The 21603-nt window shown below is 41.6% G+C and overlaps 1 pseudogene; it reads right to left on the reverse strand.

Moving 5' to 3' along the window:
* Positions 1 to 2271: 2271 nt before the first annotated feature.
* On the reverse strand, positions 2272 to 3270 carry LOC101967266 (COP9 signalosome complex subunit 7a pseudogene; annotated as a pseudogene).
* Between the last annotated feature and the right edge of the window lie 18333 nt (positions 3271 to 21603).

The following is a 21603-nucleotide window of genomic DNA, read 5'->3' on the forward strand; positions in this document are numbered from 1 at the left end:
TGGTCCATGATGTGGCTCCAGCTCACCAGCTCCCTCTCTTGGGTGGGCAATGGCATGACGAGTCATATCCCTCTACATATTATTGTCACATCTTCACTTTTCTCTTGCTTATCACACTAAGTGTCAGGGTGCAGGCCAGGCCTCTCTGCTTGCCATCTCATTGATTCCCCTTCCTCCTGTCCAGCCACACTCTGGACCAATCAACAAAGGCACCGGGAGGATGCAATGCTTCTCCTGGAGATGATCGTTTTAGCATAAGAAGCAGCTTTCTCCAGCAAAATCAATCCCATGCAACACGTTAAGTTGCATATACAAATTAAGGAAACCAGAGCAGTAAAATTGCCCAAAATTGGAAAATAAATGAGTAACTTATTCATCAAATTAACTTCAGAACTTTGAGATTTAAATGAGAAATTCACACCTACTTCCCCAATTTTAGGAAGAGTATTCACAACTTTGATGGACTGACATTTTTTATATATCAAAACAAATGAATAAGAAAATAATAAAGAAATATTCTATGGTTTGTATAAATGTCCCCGAAAGGCTTATGTGCGAAAGGCTTGGTCCCCAACCCATGACACTATTGGGAAGTGGTGGAACCTTTAAGAAATGGGACCTTAGTGGGAAATCTCCAGGTCATTAGAGGTGAGCCCTGGAAAGGGATATTAGGTCTCTGCCTCCACAGCCCCCTTTTTTTTCTTTCCAGTAATAAAAGAAGCAGTTTTGCTTTGCCACATTCTCCTTGTCATGATGTGCTTCTTTGCAGCATGATTTTTGCTCCAAAAGCAATAGGGCCAATCAATCATAAAATGAAACTTATAAAACCATGAGATAAAATAAACCTTTTCTCTTCATAAGTTGATTATCTCAGATGTTTCTTACAGTGGCAGAAAGTGCATTCACACAACATTCCCGAGTATATTATATTAAATGCTATAATTTCATCTCTAAATGAAGTTTAAAATTTCTCTTTCCCATTATCCTTCCTTCCTATTATTAGAATTGAAAATAAATGTCCACCCAGAGGAGGTCTTGGTGGCATTGAATCCAACAGATCGGCAGAGGTGTTGGGGTCAAGTGAAGAGTAAACTCCATGCCAATTGCTCCAGTAGGCAGGCAGGCCAGAGCTCCACACATCAGGACAGTCAAGCTTACCTCTTCTGCCTTCTTTTTATTTATTTATTTATTTTTATTATTTTTTATTTATATATGACAGCAGAATGCATTACAATTCTTATTACAAATATAGCACGATTTTTCATATCTCTGTTTGTATAAAAAGTATATTCACAACAATTCATGTCCTCATACATGTACTTTGGATAATAATGTCCATCACATTCCACCATCATTTCTAATCCCCTAGCCCCTCCCTTTCCCTCCCACCCCTCTGCCCTATCTAGAGATCATCTATTCCTCCCATGTTCCCCCTCCCTACCCCACCATGAATCAGCCTCCTTATATCAGAGAAAATATTCGGCATTTGGTTTTGGGGGGATTGTCCAACTTCACTTAGCATTATCTTCTCCAATTCCATCCATTTACCTGCAAATACCTTCTTGCTATTTATTTCTTTTTTTTTTGTAGATAGACTTCTTATAGACTTATTTCTGTTCTGTCATAGATAGATAGATGCATATATACTTTTTAAATACAATCTATATTCCCTTCCCCACCAAACTCCAAAAGGAGATATAAATCTTTCCAGGATTGCCATTGGGCTTCCCAAGATGGTCAGAGCCAAGAAAGAACTATTTCTCAACATCTCAACAGCTGTCCTTCTTAGGCTCTAGAATCATTGAAGCAGCAGCATTCCCAGGATCCAAGGGGAAGATGGGGGAAAGGAAACTGTAGTGTGCTGGGACTCTAGAATGAAAGTGTCCAGTCACTCCCAGAATGGCAGGGACTATATTCTTACGGTAAGAATTCTGGTAGGGCCCTCACTCTTCAGATGCTAGCCAATAGGCACAGGTAGGGAGTAGGAAACAGGTATTTGACATGCAGGGAAAGGGTAATAGAAGGAACACTGGTGGCTTATGCTGGAGACTGAGCAACCTTCAGGACTACCCACCTACTCAATGACAGAAGTAATAAACAGGGACAGATGCTGAATTATTGAAGAAATAGAGAGGAGAGCATGACAAGGAGAAGGAACAATAGAACACATGGGAAAATCAAGTAGAGCAAAAAGTACCAATAAAAACATGACCTGTACTGGCCTCTTTCCTAGAAAAGATGTAATCTATGCTTTGGGGTGCAGGAGGTGAAAGGTCATGAATTAAGATTATCAGCTGGCCAGGGGCACAGGAAGGCTCTCTGAGGATTCCTAAGGGGCAGGTAGACAGGCAGCTGGGGCCCCATATCCCCAGGAAAGAAATAATGAATCCCTTCAGTTCGACTTGGACCAAATCTTGGCACTCCCTCGGAGCCCCTTCCCTTTTGAGGCCTTCTTGCTGGGCTGGCACTGGTTGATGCCTGGAGCTGGGTCCCTCAGTTCAGTCAGGTGTTGCTCGGGGTCCTGAGATGTGGCTGTAGCAGCTGCTGCTGTTGTAACTTTAGTGGTTTTTTTAAGGTTGGCAACCTCACTTTCAATCTGCTGCTTTAGGCCCAGCTGCTGCTCCTTGTGCTGGTTGGATGGCTCACTTGCTCCTTGATACCTGACAGCACAACCTCACAGCCTACACACCACTCCTGCAGGGTTCAGGCAATGGCACTAAGGTCTTGGCGCTGGATGTCCCATCCAATGCTGTAGTCAACCTCTAGACGCTGATTGCGTTGTTCCAGTGAGCCGCAAAGCACATCAGCACATACAGCCTCAATCACCAGGTCTTCTAGCTGCCGCACATTATGCAGAGCAAGGGCTTCTAGCAACACTGCATATGGGATGCACTTGACTTTAGCAGCCAGGGTGACAACTGAGAGGTGTCGAAGTTTATTCTTCTGAGCTTCAGTGAGTGGAGGAAGATTCCTGGCTTCAGCTAAGTAGTCGGCATATGTTCCATAAGCAAACACTGTGAGCAGCCGGAATGTGGAAGCAAAGTCACTTTCAGACAGCTCTCTAACATTGGGCATATCCAGCAGTTCCCCAAACACGTTGACACCAGGGGCCTCCATCACCTGGTGGATGAGTGTGGCCAGCGCTGCCCCCTTGGCCGACTTGGCCAGGAGCAGAAATTGCTCCTGGTTCTGCCCTGTCACCTTCACCTCCGCACTCATGGCTGTACTGAGCTGTGGGAACCTGGGCTCAGGTTTACTGGAGCTGGAAGGTTCATCCAGCTGCTCTGTCACCTCCAGCAGCTGTTCCGAGCTTTTTCCTGCCACCTGCCCCCTCAGGGTCGCTCTAGCCCTTGCTATTTATTTCTTTATGTCCAAAGACTTGTTCGCAAATATTTTTACCAGCTTTATTCAAAATAGCCCCAAACTTCATTCAAATACAACCGAAATGTCTACCAAGTGGTGGATGGATAAACAACCCAGTGCAGTTGGTTCTGCTTTAACATGAGACATGTAATTTTAAAATATCACCACAGCATGCAAAATCATTCCTAAAACTCACAGGGATTAGGGAGAAGATAAAGTTGGGGCACAGCACTCAATTACTTCATCAGTGATACATTTGAAAAATAAAGCCCTAATAAAAACGGTATCACTGTTTTTACACGTTAAAATGGTTACCATAAAGAGGAGTTGCAGTTTGCAATTATTATGAAGTGGTAGAAGGAAGGTTGTTTGAACTCACAAGGATGTAACTCTAGTCGTGGATGTAGGTGTGGCTTATCACATGCAACAACCTGAGGTGGCTGGCAGGGCTTTTTAATGGGGGGGGGGTAAATTTTGTGAATTCTTACGTGGTTTTTTCATACTGCAAATGGAAAAGATTGTATTATACTCTAGTTTTTTTTCTAATACATCAATCCTAACAGTATAAATAAACCTACATTTTCTAAATAAGCATTATAGCAGAACTAACTATACATCTGTCATGTTTCGGATATTAGGAGTCCTCCAAATCTCCTGTGTTAATACAGAAATATCCAGAGGTGAAATGATCAGATCAGGAGGGGGGATATAAACTAATCAGTACATCCTCGTTTGAATGAACTAACTTGGGGGTGAATAACTGTAGGGAGGCGGGGCATGGTAGAGGAGATGGGTCATGGGGAGAGCCCTGGAAGGGCATGTCTTCTCTGTGGCCCTCACCCCATCTCTTGATCGGCTTCCTGGCAGCCATGAGCTAAGTAGCTTCTCTCTGCCGCATCCTTCTGCCATCATGTTCTGTCTCTTCTAGGGTCCATAGTGATGAGGTCAGCTAACCATCGATGAAACTATGAAACCATGAGCCAAAACAAACTTCTCCCTCTCTAAGTTGTTTTGTTTTGTTTTGTTTTGTTTTTGTGGTGGTGCTGGGGATTGAACCCAGGGCCTTGTGATGCAAGGCAAGCACTCTGCAACTGAACTAATCCCCAGCCCTCTAAGTTGTTGGTATCAGGTATTTTGGTCACAGTGACACAACATCCATACAATGGAATACTATTCAGCAGCAAAAAAAAAAAAAAAAAAAAGACTCAACTATAGTTATGCACAACATGGGTAAATCTCAAAAGTATGATGATGATGAACAAATGAACCCGGCTACAAAAGTTACACAATGTATTGTTTCACGTCTACAATATTATGGAACAGGTGAAACTATAGAGACAGAAATCAGATCAATGGTTGCTAAGGACTGGCAACCACAGAGAGTGGTTGACTGCAAAAGAGGCATAGATTATACCCATGAAAATTACCAATTATATCTGAATTATGCCCCAATGAATATGACTCTCTGCCCTCACACATATATATATACAAATTCAGAGGGCTACATGTACAAAAAAACAGAACAAAATAACTAAACTCCAAAAAGTGACCTACTGAACCCTAATCATAGCCATGTCTGGGTTGGCATGAAAGACTTGAATTCCAGGGCATCCCACACACGGAGCAAGTGAACGCCCATCTGCCAACTCTTTCCTACAAGTCTTCACTAAGAGCATGCAGGGTGAGCAGGTAAAGGCTGTGGGCAGCAGAGCTGAGAGGAAAGACCTGAGATATGTGGGGCCTTTACCATGTTCAAAGCAACTACATTCCAAAGGCAGGGGACTAGAACAACAAAAAGAAGTTCATCCACATCTTTCCAGGTCTTAAGCTATGCAAAGTGGAGGGTACAGCAGAAAAGCTGGGATAAGACCATTTGAGGCACTCTAGGTATTGAAGGTAAAGAGGAGGAAAACTGAAAGAAATCATTCTGGAACACTCTGGGCTTTCAGCTATTGATGTTGGGTCAATGAAAGTTTAAAGAAACCCCTCTGGTAGCACTTCAGCCCTTCAAAAATTGCAAAGTCTCTGCCTTTCAAAATCTATGGTTAGAGCAAAGAAGCAAAGAGAAATCTCTCAAGGTGCAGAAAGCTGACAATAGAACTGTAAAGAGAGATCACCACTGACCCAGATGGATAAATAGGCTATAACTTAGAAATATCTCCTGTGGTTTAGAAACTGGCTGCACAATGATGTCTTAAGAATCTTTCCATTGTTCCAATCCCAAACTCTTACTAGGGAGAAATTATCATCCTGCTCACAAAACACTTCAAGTCAGAGCAAACTGAGTCAAGCTAAAGCTGTAACAAAGCCCAGATCCAATTACAGATAGATTGAATCAGCCCCACCCATTAGCAAAAGAAAATGTGTTGAGGGCTGAAATCAAGTCAAGATGGCGCCTGGCAGTTTGCCAGGAGGAGTGGTTTGTGAAGCAACATCACAGAGCCATTAAGATGGTGGAGATTCCTTATTGGCTGATTGCTGTATCTGGATGATGCTAATTGAGTCAAGCTGTGTGTAATTAGTTAGGTATATATACCCCTGCTGCCCCGCAATAAAAGAGTTCCCATTTGAACCTTCAAGTTGCTTGTCACCTCCTGGTTATTTGCCCAGCCAGACTTCGGCAAAAATGCATGCCTATTATGGTTGCATTACTTGCTTCAGTCCTATTGCTCATTTATATAAAGTGCCCAATATGCAATCAAAATTATGAGACATGGAGAACCAATAGAACATGATCTGTGACCAGAAGAAATAGTCAATGGAAGCAGAACCAGAAATTGCTTAAATGTTGAAATGATCAAATGAGGACTTAAAAAAATGAATATATGACTAAAGATTTGGTAGAAAACATGGCCAGTGTGAATGAAGAATTGGGAATTTTATCAGAGACACTGAAAATCTTCAAAAGAATCAATTTTTAAAAGGAATGTTAGAAATAAAAAAAATTAAGATTTTACAAGTGATAGGCACATTAACTGGGCTACAGAAGATTAGACCAGGCAGAGAAACAGATGGATAAACTTCAATGTGGATCAAGAAACTAAACTGAGACACAAAAAGAAAAAAATATATATTAAAAATAAAAAGAGCACATGGTAGGAAAGGTAGGTAGGAAAACACCATAAAGAGTAACATACATAAAGTTGAAATTCCAGAAAGAGAGAGCCAGAGAATGAAGAAGAAAAAGAAATTGAAAATGTGATTGATGAAAGACACTGAACTACAGATCTAACATTCTTAGGCATCCCATGCAAGATACATACAGAGAAAATGAGAGCAGGGCACAACATCACCAACTGCTGAAAATGCAAGATAAAGAGTAAATCATAAGAGCAGCCAGAGGGGGGAAAAAGTTATTACACACAGCGAAACAGCACTGCAAATGCTAGGTAACATTTCACCTCGCAAAATGGGGTATCTTTAAGGTCAAACTAGAATTCTATATCCAGTAAAAAAAACAAACAAAAAAAAACTAACCTTCAGAAATGAAGACAGAATAAAGACATTTTCAGCTCACAGGCATTGCTGAAAGAAGTACTTAAGGCTTAAAATAAATACTATCAGACAGAATGCTAGATCTTCAGGAAGTAATGAAGAGAACAAGGAAGGACAAATATCCATGCGAACACAAAAGATTCTGTTTTAACATTTTTATATAACATATCATATGGCAATATCAACTGCTTAAACAAGAGGAACATTAAGCCTAGCAGGGTGGTACATGCCTATAATCCCAGCTGCTTGAGAGACTGAGGCAGGAGGATCAAAAGTTCAAAGCCAGGGCTGGGGTTGTGACTCAGTGGTAGAGTGCTTGCCTAGCCTGTGTGAGGTACTGGGTTTGATTCTCAGCACTGCATATAAATAAGTAAAGGTCCATTAACAATTTAAAAATATGTTTTTTAAGAGTTCAAAGTCAGCCTAACAACTTAGCAAGTCCCTAAGAAACTCAGTAAGACTCTATCTAAATAAAATACAAAATAAAAGGACTGGGGATGTGCCTCAGTGGTTAAGTACCCCTGAGTTCAATCCTCGGTACAAGAAGAAGAAGAAGGAGGAGGAGGAGGAGGAGGAGGAGGAGGAGGAGGAGGAGGAGGAGGAGGAGGAGGAGGAGGAGATCATTAGCGTAAGATGTATGTATTTATAGAAGTTAAACATAAGACAACAGAAGTACAGACTTCTGGGAAAAATAGTTGCATGCATGGTACATATGTAGTCTTTCTTAAAAATATTTTCAGTCTGTAGCTGGTTGAGTCCACAGATATGGAGTCCACGGCTATGGAAGGTTATTTATTGAACAGAGACTTTGAGTACTGGAGATTCATCCAGAGTTCATCCATAAACAAGATGCTAGAGAGTTTAAGCAAGCAAGAACTCAACTGTGTATCCATCTGGTCCTGGGCTTTTTTTGGTTGGTAAGCTTCTGATGGCATCTTCTATTTCATCACTTGATATTGGTCTGTTTAAATTATGTATCTTCCTGATTCAATCTGGGCAAATCATAGGACTTAAGAAATTTGTCAATGCCTTCAATGTCTTCTGTTTTATTGGAGTATAAGTTTTCAAAATAATTTCTAATTATCCTCTGTATTTCTGTAGAGTCTGTTGTGATATTGCCTTTTTCATCTCGTATGCTGGTAATTTGAGTTCTCTCTCCTCCTCTTTGTTAGCTCAGCTAAGGGTCTGTCAATTTTATTTACTTTTTCAAAGAACCACCTTTTTGCTTTTCAACTTTTTCATTTGTTTCTTTCCTTTCAATTTCATTGATTTCAGCTCTAATTTTAACTATTTCTTGCATTCTACTGCTTTTGGTGTTGATTTGTTCTTCTTTTTCTAGGGCTTTAAGATGTAGTGTGAGGTCATTTATTTGTTGACTTTTTCTTCTTTTAAGGAATGAACTCCCTGCAATGAACTTTCCTCTTAGTACTGCCGTCATAGTGCCCCAGAGATTTTGGATATGTTGTGTCTATGTTCTCATTTACCTCTAAGAATTTTTTAATCTCCTCCTTGATGTCCTCTGCAACCCATTGTTCATTCAGTAGCATATTGTTTAGTCTCCAAGTGTTGGAGAAATTCTTATTTTTTTTATTTTGTTGTTGATTTCCAATTTCATTCCATTATGATCAGATAAAATACATAGTAGTATCTCTACTTTTTTGTATATACAACCAGAGATATGAAAAATTGTGCTGTATGTAATAATAATTGTAATGCATTCTGCTGTCATTTTTTTAAATCAGTAAAAATAACAGAGAGTTTAAGCAAGTAAGAGGCCTTTACCACTTTCTTCTTATAGCAAAATAAACACTTTCACTCTCTTATTATTTTTCTTAAAAAAAGTAACACTATGGAGAAATTTAGAAAATACTTCAGCAAAAAGAAGTCAGACAAAAATCCCTGGGATCATCTAGTAACATTTTTTGATATGTCTTTGCCTTTCTTGGTATGCTTTCTCCTTGATGGAATTATTTTTAAAAAATTCATGCCTAAAGATGGGTGGCATTTCAGCCCCCCAGCTTAGGGACTAGCTGCTGAGACAATGCCCAGCAGATACAGATGATCTTCGCAGGCTCTGGGGAGGCAGAGGGGCTGTGGAATATTGACAACAAGCAAAAAGCAGTCAGCTTTTGGAAAAAGCAGAGGGTGAGGAGAATATGGTATTCACAAACTTCAGAACCATCCTCCACCTCTGTTCTAGGCAAGGCCCCAGAACAATCCAGGCAATTTTTGAGAATCCTTTGTTAGCACTTTAAAAAAGGAAGCGGTCCCTGCAAGTCAGCATGGGTGCAGTTAGGGTGTCCCAAGCTGCACTTCCCACTTTCTTTTCTGGCAACAACGGACAACTGTGAAAGTGGAATGGAAGGCATTGCAGGTGAAGGATCAGATCTTCGGTGTGAAACAAACTATGGGATCAGCTGGGGAAATAGTAAAATTCAGTCTGTTGTGAGCCCGCACCATTGCTATATATGCCCGTGTGCAAAAACAAGACAACTTTGCCACAAAAGAAACAGCCTTTGAGCCTTAGCCCATGTTCCCCTCTCCCATTCCAGCCCTTCTTTGAATAGAGTAAGTAGGATCAGTCATTGCAAGACTGAAGCTCTGGCAGGAGGGTATACCCATACGCTGCTCAGCAAAGCATAAAAGGGGCGCCTTTCCTGGGCACTGCCTACTGTGCATTCAGGGGTGCCTGGCCAGTAGTAACTCTTCATAAGACTGGGTGAGCTTGGAGACCACTATAAGTTCTTCCTCCATTGATCTAGCTTTGTGCAGGCACAATGTGTGGCTCTCTGGGTGTTTGTTTTCCCACCCTCTTGCTCCATAATGAATACTGGAGGAAATGAGCAAGTGGATGAATGACCTGTAGGTGGCTCTAGGACTTCACTAGGGAGTCATCAAATGAGGACATACCAGGATTTTATGGGGAGTTTTGAACTACTTTTTTGCTTTTTGGAAGTTAATGAGTCTGTACTAAGTTAATGAGCATGAAAACTGAACTTTATTATTTTCTTGTGCTATTGTTTTATTTCATTACTTATAGGGGTAGGTAACTGTTCACTTGTCTTTTTGGGTAGGCTCATATAAGTGCCCTTAGGGGAAAGAGAAAAATAATAAAAGTCAATAGTGACCAAAAATGAACAGATGATGGTGAGGGACCATGAACTGAGGGACAAGATTAACTTGAGATTAATTTCTGGGTAACTGATATTGAAGGAAGCCAGAAAGAAAGGGAGGAGGGAGGTAGAAGGTCAGCCTTCTGACTTGCACTGCTTTGACTTCTCTAAGAATACCGGTGGCCAGAGAGCACTTGCATCTCAGCATCGAATGCTTTCTAAGAACAAGCTCCTGGGGTCCAAGTCTTCACACTCCTTGCAGCCAAAGGTGCACCTCTGCACCTTTACATGAAGCATCTTCAGGCTGGACATCACCATAGCAACAGAGCTGTGGAGCAAGCAGACTGAGGGCTTAAGAAGGGGGAGGCAACTTAGCCACGAACATTTAGATGTGTCCATCGCCTGCGACTGGATGGTAAATAGGGTATGGAAAAGAGTGTCCTGCAGCTGGGTCAAAGAGAAAGAGAATGGGCAAATGTGAGAAAGGCAAGAAAAAGAGCAACTGGCACTGTTTAACCTTGGAAGCCAAGCAGAAGGGCCCTTAGGAGCAGGCACCAGGAAGTGATATCAAGAGGCCCATGGCCTCTAGCGTACAGCTGCTATATTCGTGTGCTGATCCTCTATAAATATTTTCTCTACTCATTGGAAAAACTTGTAAGGAAAGGGTTATTTGGTTCATTTTACAGATGTGAAAAATGAGACTAAGAAAGGCAAATATTTACTCAAATTTACGCAGTCAATAATTTTGGCAAGAGCATTTAAAGTGTGAGCCTGGAGCTGAACATTTTGGTTTCTAGTGTTCTCTTTGTCATGGACTCTGGGTGACCCAAAATAAGCTGCCCCTCCTCAATAACTTTTGGATTCCATGTTAATAATAACATATCTAGGTTTGCTTTGTGGATTAAATGAGCACAAAAATATTTTCTGCATTTTTTTTTCTTCTTGCAAGAGGTGTTTAGCTAAGCAAGGGAGAGGTTTTTATAGAAGATGTAGGTGGAGGGTCACAAGCCTGTGTGACTGTTGAACCACGTCCCCAGACGTAGGTGGTGAGTTGGATTGGAAATAAAGAAATAGAAGGGAAATAAAGACAAACAAGCAGGTAGAGATGAAGCAGGACTCGGTGGGGAAGCCAGCCCTGATGCTTCGTGACTAACCCAGAGCTAGCTCCACGCATTTATTATATAGGTTTAAACATCAAAAGGATTTATTGTGAGAAAGTTTCTACAAGATAAACAAAAAGGAGACTTGTGAGGGGGAGAGCCCAATTAAAGCTTATCAGCCTGTGCTCATATCTCTTCTGCCTCCAGTCAGCTGGCACCTCAAGGCTATTGAAAGTGTCCATATTTCATCCACCCCCCACCCCATCCCACCCCCCCACCGGGCAGCTGGTGCTTGAACTCATAGCTATAGAACTAATGAACAGATGGCACCAATCAACTGGGCAGTTTTCAATCAACATCTTTCCACAGAGAAACTCCCAGAAGCAGAATCTCACTGTCCAGGGCTTTGCAGTTCAAAGAATGGATTCATTCATAGCTCCTGACCGTGGAAGGGCAAGTTTTTGTGTCATTCTTTAATATTAGGAAGAAGGGAAATGTCTGGATACCATGATGATGTTTTTCATAGCTCAGGAGCTATAATATCTTAAACATTTCTGTCCAAGTCGACTTCAACCATCCTGACACTGGTAAAGGAACCTGGGAATCAACTCTTCATCCTCAGGATATCATCAGTCCCCTTGTTTTGCAAAACACCTTATATTCCAAATTCGCCCATTTGTTCTAGTCTCCGCTGTCCACGCCCACATCATCTCTCATCTGGCCAAAGCCTCCTGGCCTTGGCTCCTTCTCCAGTTATTTCTCTGGAGCGTGATCCCTGGTTTAAAGCACTTGAGTTGCATACCACTGCTTTTAGGATGGAAGTGAAAAGTACTGAGTCCATCCTCACCAGTATAGTGTGACCTCAGCCTTTTTCTCCAGCCCTTCTACACCCTTCTTCCCATTCTCCAACCAACCCATATTCAGTTCCCAAAATTCACCAGGATATTTCTTCAAGAGAACCTTCCAAGAAGCTGTGTCCTGTGAAAGGATAATGGTTTCTAATAGTTAAAACTATAACTCTCACATGAATGTCCTAGAAAGTGTCAAAGATTTGATTTAAATCATTAACGAGGTAAACAATAAGATGCTATCATTAGTTAAGAGGAGAATTCAGACATGGCCTTATAGAGAGAAAATCCAAAGAATTCCACTAAAAATTACTCTTGCTAATAAATGGATTCAATGAGATTGCAAGGTATAAGATCAATACGCAAAAAAAAAATTGTATTTTTAGACACTAGCAATGAACTACAAAAATGAAAGAAAGCATTTGTGTTTACAATTATTTCAAAAGGAATGAAATACTCCTTAATAAATTTAACAAAATAAATGCAAGATTGATATGCTGAAAACTATAAAACCTCATTGAAAGAAATTAAAGAAGAACTAAATAAATGGAAAAGATATTCCATGTTCATGGATTAGAAGCCTTAACATTAAAATGGTAGTACTCCTGCACTTGCTCTACAGATTCGATGCAATGTCTATCTAAATCCAAGCTCACTTCTTTGCAGAAATGGATGAGGTGATCATAAAATCCGTATAGAAATGCAACAAATAAAAAATAACAACCAAAAAAAATAACTTAAAAAAGAACAAAATTCCCAGACACAGTGGTGTACAACTGTAATCCCAGGTACTCAGAAGGCTGAGGCAGAAGAATCACAAGTTCATTAAATGCACACCAAATTATTCTTGTCCTCCTAGTATTCACTTTCGAGATTAAAGTTCAATGTACAAATCATTTACAATATAGTGAATAGCTTATTATCTTCCATTTCCCCCTTGTAGTTGATGTGAGAAGATGATGGTTTAAATATTGTTGAGGTTGTGGCTTTTCATATCTTCCTGTTCCGTGAATATTTTGAGCAATCGTCTTGTTTAGGAATGGTTTGTGCGGGGTGGGGAGGCAAATTCCTCTGATGACCAGAGAAAAAGAAGGGAACCGCAGTGCATGTGCTTGTATTTTAGCTGAATGAAGGGAGGTGGTGTAGGGAATTTTTTTTTTTCATTCTTGGAAAAGCCCAAACTGAATACAATCAGCAGCTGTCAACTCCAGAGTTTGGAACTGACTCTTATTGAATAAAAGTTTGAGCATCATTTATGGTTTAATAAATCCTTTAATCTGCCAAATTGTGAAGTATTATTTCATGAAACCTGAAAATTATTTCATGAGCATAGACAGTATGATATATGGGAACAATACGTAACAGTTTAATATCTGTTTTTCTGCACCATAAGAATATTGGGATATAAGCATTCTGCTTCAGCTACTATGTCATCTGTTATGGTTGCTGTGTATCTGAAGGGAAGACATTTGCTACCCTAGATCGAATTGCATTTATTTATCAATAAGTGCCATTAAATGGAAGTCGTGTTTCATTTTTCTCCTTTCCCAATAAAAGAACAAATTAGTCTATAGAACCTACCCACCCAACATACCTTGAACATATATGTGTGTCCCTCATGGTATCTTTCCTTCCACCTGAAACCATTCATGCTCCCTGATTCATTTATTTGACATGAACCTTGGGTTTTCTGGATCTCTTTTCTCATTGATCATGCACGGCACCATGGTTTGTCCAGTCTTCCTTATCAACATCAGTACTTTATAACTACATTGCCATTTCCTACTGAAAAATTCATTTGTTCCAGAAAAACACTTGGCATTCCTAAATGATAATTTCCAAATGCTTTTAATCCAAAGAGAAAAATCTTAAAGGTTATTGCTCTTTCTGATACACACCTGAACAAAAGTGATGTGTATGTTTTAGAGATCAGTTATTTAACTCTATCTTGATCTATTCATGCATAAGAATGCTTTTTGAATCAGATGTCTCATTGTAGACGATGTAGAGACTGAAGACATTAATAAAATTTAGGAGTAATTTTTTTAAAATGGACTAGTCCTTGGTCTTCTCCTTCCCTGAAAACTCAAGGTGAGCACTCAGGAAAGGACAAAGAAGGGGCCTTGGAACAAAGGAAATAATTATCTTATAATTCATTCTCCTATATGGCTTTGGCAAGTTACTTAACCTCTCCATGGCTTGATCTACAACAGGGTAGATGTTATCTCACAGGTTTACTGTGAAGATTGAATTAGTAAATACAATTAGAACACTCCCTAACACATTAACAAATGCTTAATAAAAATGCTGGCCATACCAGATATTGTGTTGAATGCTTCACATTATTTCTAATCATGACAACTATTCTACCAGCAAGACATCACCATCTCCTGTAGACATTCTCTTGGAAAGGTTAAAAGACACTTGCAGCCACATGAGTTAGTGATGCCAAAGCAGTGGTTACGTTTTGGGCTTTGGCATTAACATTCCTCTTTCAGATCTCAGCCAGTGAATAGGTAACTCTGACGTCAGTTCCTTAACCTTCCCAAGCCTTGTCCAGGGTATGTTCCTAATGAAACAATAACACCAACCTCTTAGAGTTTAGGGGGAGAATTAAATCATATCTAGAAAACATCACCAAATGTTGGGGAAGGCCAACCACCTTCTTCTTAAGATCCCAGATGGTCTAAGATTTAGACTGACATGAGATAGATTAATAGGAGAAAATTATGCAAATTAATCTAATTCAAGTGTCACCCAGTGCAGGCACCTTCTTGAGGAAATGAAGACCCAAAAGGGGCAGTCAGTTACTTATGTGCTGAATTGAACACAGTTCAGGAAGTTGTGAAATGTGATGAGGTAACAGGGCTTGGGTTAAGGTAATTAACAGAGTAAAGAAATGTTGACGATGACAAAGCCAAAGGTGAGTTTACCAAGGCTGGTTTGTACAAATTTCCCTCAGCTTCAGCTTCCTGTTCCTGCTAATAAGAATATTACATCTGGTAAAAGGAGGCCATCTTTCACATAGGAATTTCACCTGTTTGAAGAACCAGCATGAAAGCCAGATTCAACTTCTTGCACCTGCTGTTTTTTTTTAAATGCCTTTAATTCAAAATAGTCAACATGCCAGAGCAGCAAATTTGGGGTTGGCGTATTCTTTTTTGCAGGAGGGCGGAAACTAGGGATTGAACTCAGGGGCACTCGGCCACTGAGCCACATCCCTAACCCTAATTTGTATTTTATTTAGTGACAAGGTCTCACTGAGTTGTTGAGGCTGGCTTTGAACTCACGATCCTCCTGTCTCAAACTCCCAAGCCGTTGGGATCACAGGTGTGGGCCACTGTGACTGGAGCGTGGCATATTCTTAAAACCTTCACAACTGAAGACCCTTAGCACCTCCCCTACAAAAAAAAAAAGGGGGATAATGGGTTTGAAGTTTGATCAAGCAAGAATGAGGTCCCTGATAGGGATGGAGGGCCAGTAATGAGGAAGTGCTTACAAAGAGAAAAGGCAAATTCTAGTGGCTGTGGCTAATCTTCTTCTTGTTGTTGTTACTGTTGTTGTTTTGTTTGTTTTGTTTTGTTTTGTTTTTGTCTGTTTCTCATCTGAAAGAAAGGCATGTCCTCCCATTCTTTGGGGACAGGGTACCATGTCAAGTCTCCCAGAGAATGGCTTAGCCTTGCTCTGCCTACTTCCTTTCCAGATAGAAAATGAGGACACCAATAAATATTGCTGAATCCTGAAAGAGTCCATGTAGGTGTGTGATCCATCATTTTCTATCTAACCCATAAAGAGTGCCCCATGCCCCCCGTCCTCTGAGCTGCCCTCCTCTAACTGGAATCAATGAGATGAAGACTCTTGAGGGAAGGGCCAGCATACAAGGTACCTGCCAGGGGCACAGATATGGGGAGGCACGGAGGGCCAATCTGGGACTTTCTGGCCAGGGATGGAGCCTGCCGGATGGAAGCCACCCCCTGTAAATGGAGTGGCAGTAGACAGAGGAAGGAAAAGGCTGACAGGAGATTGGGGAAGAGTGCGAGGTGGTCTTGGTGGTTCAGGTAAATGGAATCAGAGCTGGATTTCCCAACAGGCAACCAGCAGGTGCCTAGGGGACCAGCAAATAATGCTTTGGAAAGAATGTGATACTCGCAATTTCACACACACACACACACACACACACACACACACGAAAGTAGATGTCATTGGAAACCCAGAATTTACTTAGACATCCTTACCATGGTCCTCCAGTTAGTAGTATTGTATTCACTTAGAATTACATGCTGAAACATGTCATAGCCTTCTCAGGGTCTGGGACTTTCAGCTCTTGCTCTGGCCCCTGTTGAGGCTCATCGCCCAGGAAGGAGACAGAGACCTACCTCCAGGTTGGCTGGGGATGGAGAGGATATTCTGACCCCTCCTTGGCATTTACACTCCTCACTGTTTAATCCTTCTGCCTCTTGCTCCACAGTTTAGAGACCAGTAAACATCTCACCACCACCTGCTTAGGTTTGAATGTGTATAGTGCAGCATTAACTGGATGAGCCAAACTGCCCAGAACATGGAGGAGGTCTGGGCAGGACCACACTGCAGGAATCAGTCCTGCCCTGAGGTGTCCCCACTGAGGTTTCTTCCTTCATCGTCACTGCACTGACTTCTGTTCTATTTGAAGCCTTGTCTGACTATCTGCCCTCAAGGCTGTGGAGCCTCAGCACCTGGTAAACTGTTGGCAGCAGCAGTAATCATTGATCTGAGGACGGACTATTCGTCAATTTTGAAGAAAGCAGAGAGGTGTAGGAGGAAAGCCATGTTGGACCCAAACAGATCATTGGACTCTAGCAAGTTTGGGTCCCGTGGAGGAAGTTGGAGCCTGAAGCAAGAAGCAAAGAAAGACCTGTGAGGTGGAGTCAGGTGACCCACATTATGAATTTGGGTTGTGCTAGAGTCTGTAAACAAGTCAGGATGGCACCTGGCATTTTGCAGAGGGAGTGGTTTGTGAAGTGACGCCAGCGAGCCATTAAGTGTGGAGATTCCTTATTGGTTGACTGCTGTATCTAGTTTATGTTCATTAAGATAAGCTGTGTGGAATGTATATATACCCCTCCGGTCCTACAATAAACGGCTCCCACTCCTGCTGTATCAATGTACACAAGTTGCTTGTCACCTCCCGGTTATTTTGCTGCAGCCGGACTGCAGCAGGGTTGGCCAAGAAATAATATGCAACATGTCAGATACTGATCATTCTGTTCCTTTCAAGGTACTCAGAGTGCACAGCCAAGCCCCAAACACCAGCCTCACTTTCGTGCATTTTTCACTGTGGTTCCTTCATCTCTGCCGTTTCCAGCTGCACGCCTTCTGACTGCTCTACAAAATCTCTTTCAAATGCTAATCTCTGAACCCCATCATCCTCCAACCCCATAGGGTTCCATCTCTGCCTCCTCCGATGCCCCACAGCCTACCATACCCTCATTCTACCTCTAGTGAGCACTGCTGCAGGTGCTGGAGTTGCTGGGTGTCCCAGAAAGTGCAGCCCCTGCTTTCAAGGAACTTACCTGCTGGATCCTCAAGTGATCAAATAAAGGAGTAGTTGCAGATGGTATCCAGGACTTTGACAAACCTTAACCAGGCTGAGGTGCATGGCTTCTTAGGAAAGCTCAGGGGTGGCCTCTCTAAGAAGGTCACAGTTTGAGACCTAAAAGATGAAGAAGATGTGGTCAAAAAGCAAGCCAGCGGAAGGAAAGCCTCCCAGGCAGAGAGATCAGTGAAGGCAGAGGCCTTGGGTTGGCAGGATCTCTGGATGTTCCTCAAGTGGAAGCAAGACCAGTGTGGCTGAAAGGTCAGAGCCTTGCCGGTGGAGGGCTGTTGGCAGACTGGTGTGGCCCGATTTGGGTTTGGGAAGATCCCTCCAGCTTCCGGACAGAGAATGGATTTGGGTGGGGCAGCAAAAAAAAAAAAAAACTAAAGAAAAGAGAACAATGAGAAGATCATTGCAATAGTGCAAGTGAAAGACTGGAATAAAATGGTGACCGTGGGAATGAAGAGGAGGCACAGATGACAGAAATATTCTTTATAAAAACCAGTTTATTGATGGACACAGGAGTGCTGGTGAGAAACCAGCCTCTACCTCAGAGCAAAGCCTGTCCAAGGAAGGGGGCATGACCCTTGTCCTTGGAAAGACCAGACCCACAGAGCACTCCTAGGCACATCCCCACCCTGCTGAGTTGTTTATCTACAAATAACAGGAGAGATCTGCAGAGCCAGGTGTCCCTGACTCAGTCAGGCTAGGTGAGGACCCATAGCAACCCCCTAGCAAACTCCAATCAGCATGAGACAGGGAAAATACCTGGGATGCCAGATGACCCTCCCAGTAGTTTATGGTGGTTGATAACATGTTGGGAAACCATGTAGTTCAGCACATACTCCCTTGTGGTTTAAACCAATCAGTTCAAAGGAATCCCCCTCTGGTACTAACCAATCACCCTTACCCAACTTGTTCCCACCAGTGAATGTGCTAATCATGTTTTAGAGTTGTTTTATGATTTTCCCGAGGTGTGTGATGATTTGCTAAGAGATGCTAGGATGTATGTGAAGTGCCTGCCTTTTCCAAAGATGTATAAAACTGCTGCAAACCCTGGGCTCGGGGCCTCTCAGCATCACCAGTTGCTGTGTGTGCGCACGGAGGAGGACCGAGCTAGCTCGAAGTAAACACCTCTTTGCTGCTTACATCGATCTTGGGTCTCTGGTGGTCTTTTGGGGTCCCAAATTCGAGCATAACACTGGCAATGGAGGTTGCTGTTCACTTCTCCCCAGTTGCTTATTGCCCGATGTGACAGAGCCTCAGGGACATTTCACAGAAGTGAAACCAGGGACAGGGCTGTGCATTACTCCTCTCAGTGTACCCAGGAACTCTCTGTTCTTCCAAGTTCCCCAGGATGTGCCTGTTCTACCATAGGGTCCTCCACCCCTAAATCCTGCCCAGCTGCCAAGGGGAAAATACAGATCATAAAATTCAGCCTTGTCCCTCTCCTCCAGGTTCTGGGGCTTGGCTTTTCCTCTGTGGCTTTCAGAAAAGCAGAAGCAATAATCCAGCCATGTGACTTCTTAACAAGAGAAGTTTATTGCTTATAACTGAAAGGGTATTGTTATCGACGGATCAGAGAAGACCAATTCCAGGGCAAGGATGGTTTGGGTGAGTCAGGGTCTCTGATCTGTTCCTCTTTGAACTTCCAGAGGCTCAAATACAGGAAGTATGTTGCAAACACTGGGGAAAGGAAGGGACAGGAAAGAAAAGTTGGTAGGAAGTTGGCAGGGCTGCCCTGTGGCTGCTGAGGCAGAAAGTTGACCTGTGCCTCAAAGGAAAGGAGCCCCTCCAGCACCTATCCAGGAGCATCCCAAGAGGAGGCCACCTGCAGACCACCCTTACACCATTATCATCACTCTCCCTGCCAAGCAGAGGCACAGATACCCACCCCCCACAAAGTATATGGATGACATATGTGTGTCACTGACGCCTCGAGCAGGAACAACCTTACTGTTGCTGAAAGCTCTGTCCTTGTCCTCGATGCCAATCCAATAACAAGGACAGTTTTGAGAAAAAGGAAAAAGAAGATTTATTTGCTAGCAAAGAAGAAACACAGTGGGCTCCTGTCCCAAAGGCTGTGATTTCGCCTTTGGGGGAGGGTGGTTAAAAAGGTGACTCAAAGGCTGCATTCTACGTGTTCTCTGTCTGGAATTTTAATTCACTTGTTAATTTGGGAGATAGTCATTTTTGAGATCTTCTGGTGCCATCCCCAAAGTCTGGATTACTTCATTCCTATGGTGGGTATATACTCAGGGATGGATATTCTACCTAAGATGGAAAGAAAGGTAACCCTGTTTCCCCTGAGATTGGGGAGGGGGAGAGATTAGGGAGGAGCAGGGAGAGAGGAAGAGAAAGAAACCAGTCCATTTTTTTTTAAACTCACACTTATTTAGTGTTTTTTATTTGCCAGGTATTTTTAAGTGATATATATATATCAAATCATTTAACCTTCACAACAACCTAGTTTAAAAAGTAGTAATATTTCCATGTTGTAGATCAGCACCAATGAGGAAAATATAATGTGAGCCAAATATTTTTACATTTCTAGTAGCTACATTTAAAGGTAAACAGAAACAGAAGGAATTAATTTTAATAATGCATTTTATTTATTTAATTCAATGCATTAAAACTATTATCATATCAACATGGAATTAATATAAAATTATTAATGGGATATTCTACTTTGGAGAAGGATTGGGTCTTCGAAATGTGATGTCTTATACATATAGCACATTTCAAGATGGCTAAACATATTTCTTTTTTTTTCTTTTTTTATTGTTGGTCGTTCAAAACATTACATAGTTCTTGATATATCATATTTCACAGTTTGATTCAAGTGGGTTATGAACTCCCATTTTTACCCCGTATACAGATTGCTGAATCACATCAGTTACACTTCCATTGATTTACACATTGCCATTCTAGTGTCTGTTGTATTCTGCTGCCTTTCCTATCCTCTACTATCCCCCCTCCCCTCTCCTCCCCTACCCTCTTCTCTCTCTACCCCCTGTACTGTAAATCATTTCTTCCACTTGTATTATTCTTCCCTTATCCCTCACTTCCTCTTGTATGTAATTTTGTATAACCCTGAGGATCACCTTCCATTTCCATGCAATTTCCCTTCTCTCTCCCTTTCCCTCCCACCTCTCATCCCTGTTTAATGTTAATCTTCTTCTCATGCTCTTCGTCCCTACTCTGTCCTTAGTTACTCCCCTTATATCAAAAAAGACATTTGGCATTTGTTTTTTAGGGATTGGCTAGCTTCACTTAGCATAATCTGCTCTAATGCCATCCATTCCCCTCCAAATTCTATGATTTTGTCATTTTTTAATGCAGAGTAATACTCCATTGTGTATAAATGCCACATTTTTTTTATCCATTCATCTATTGAAGGGCATCTAGGTTGGTTCCACAATCTTGCTATCATGAATTGTGCTGCTATGAACATCGATGTAGAAACCAGTCCATTTTAAAAATCAATTGCAGTGGCAGAGCAGCAAGGGCTATATTCAAAGCATAAAGTGGACTCCTGTTACAATTTCATAATTCTCAACTTAGATGCCACTTTCTCAGATTGGCATATCTCTTATCCCTAAAACATTATTTTCTGTTGTATTGCTTATTACATACAGTGTATAAATACAGATTTATTTATATGAATCATTTCATGTTTATTTCCAGGAGAAAAGGGACATAATCTTTTTGGCTCTCTATGTAGTATTCTTGAAGCTGACCAAAATGGTACACGGTAGGTGGCTAGAAAGTTAGATAGATGTTTGGATGGATGAATGGAGGGATGGACAGAAAGATTGATGGATGGACAGGTGGCTAGATTTTTTTTTTTTTTTGCCTTGGGCTCTAATTGGCTCAGTACAGCCAATTAGACCCTCTTTTATTTATTTTATTTTATTTATTTATTTTTGTACATGGAATTGAATCCAGGGGCACTTAGCCACTGAGCCACATTTCCAGCCCTTTTTAATTTTTTTTATTTTAGGACAGAATCTCACTAAGTTGCTTAAGGCCTTGCTAAATTGCTGAGATTGGCCTTGAACTTTCCATCCTCCTGCCCCAGCCTCCTGAGTTGCTGGGATTACAAATGTGTG

Source organism: Ictidomys tridecemlineatus, chromosome 3 (assembly GCF_052094955.1).
Source record: "Ictidomys tridecemlineatus isolate mIctTri1 chromosome 3, mIctTri1.hap1, whole genome shotgun sequence".
Lineage (NCBI taxonomy): Eukaryota > Metazoa > Chordata > Mammalia > Rodentia > Sciuridae > Ictidomys > Ictidomys tridecemlineatus.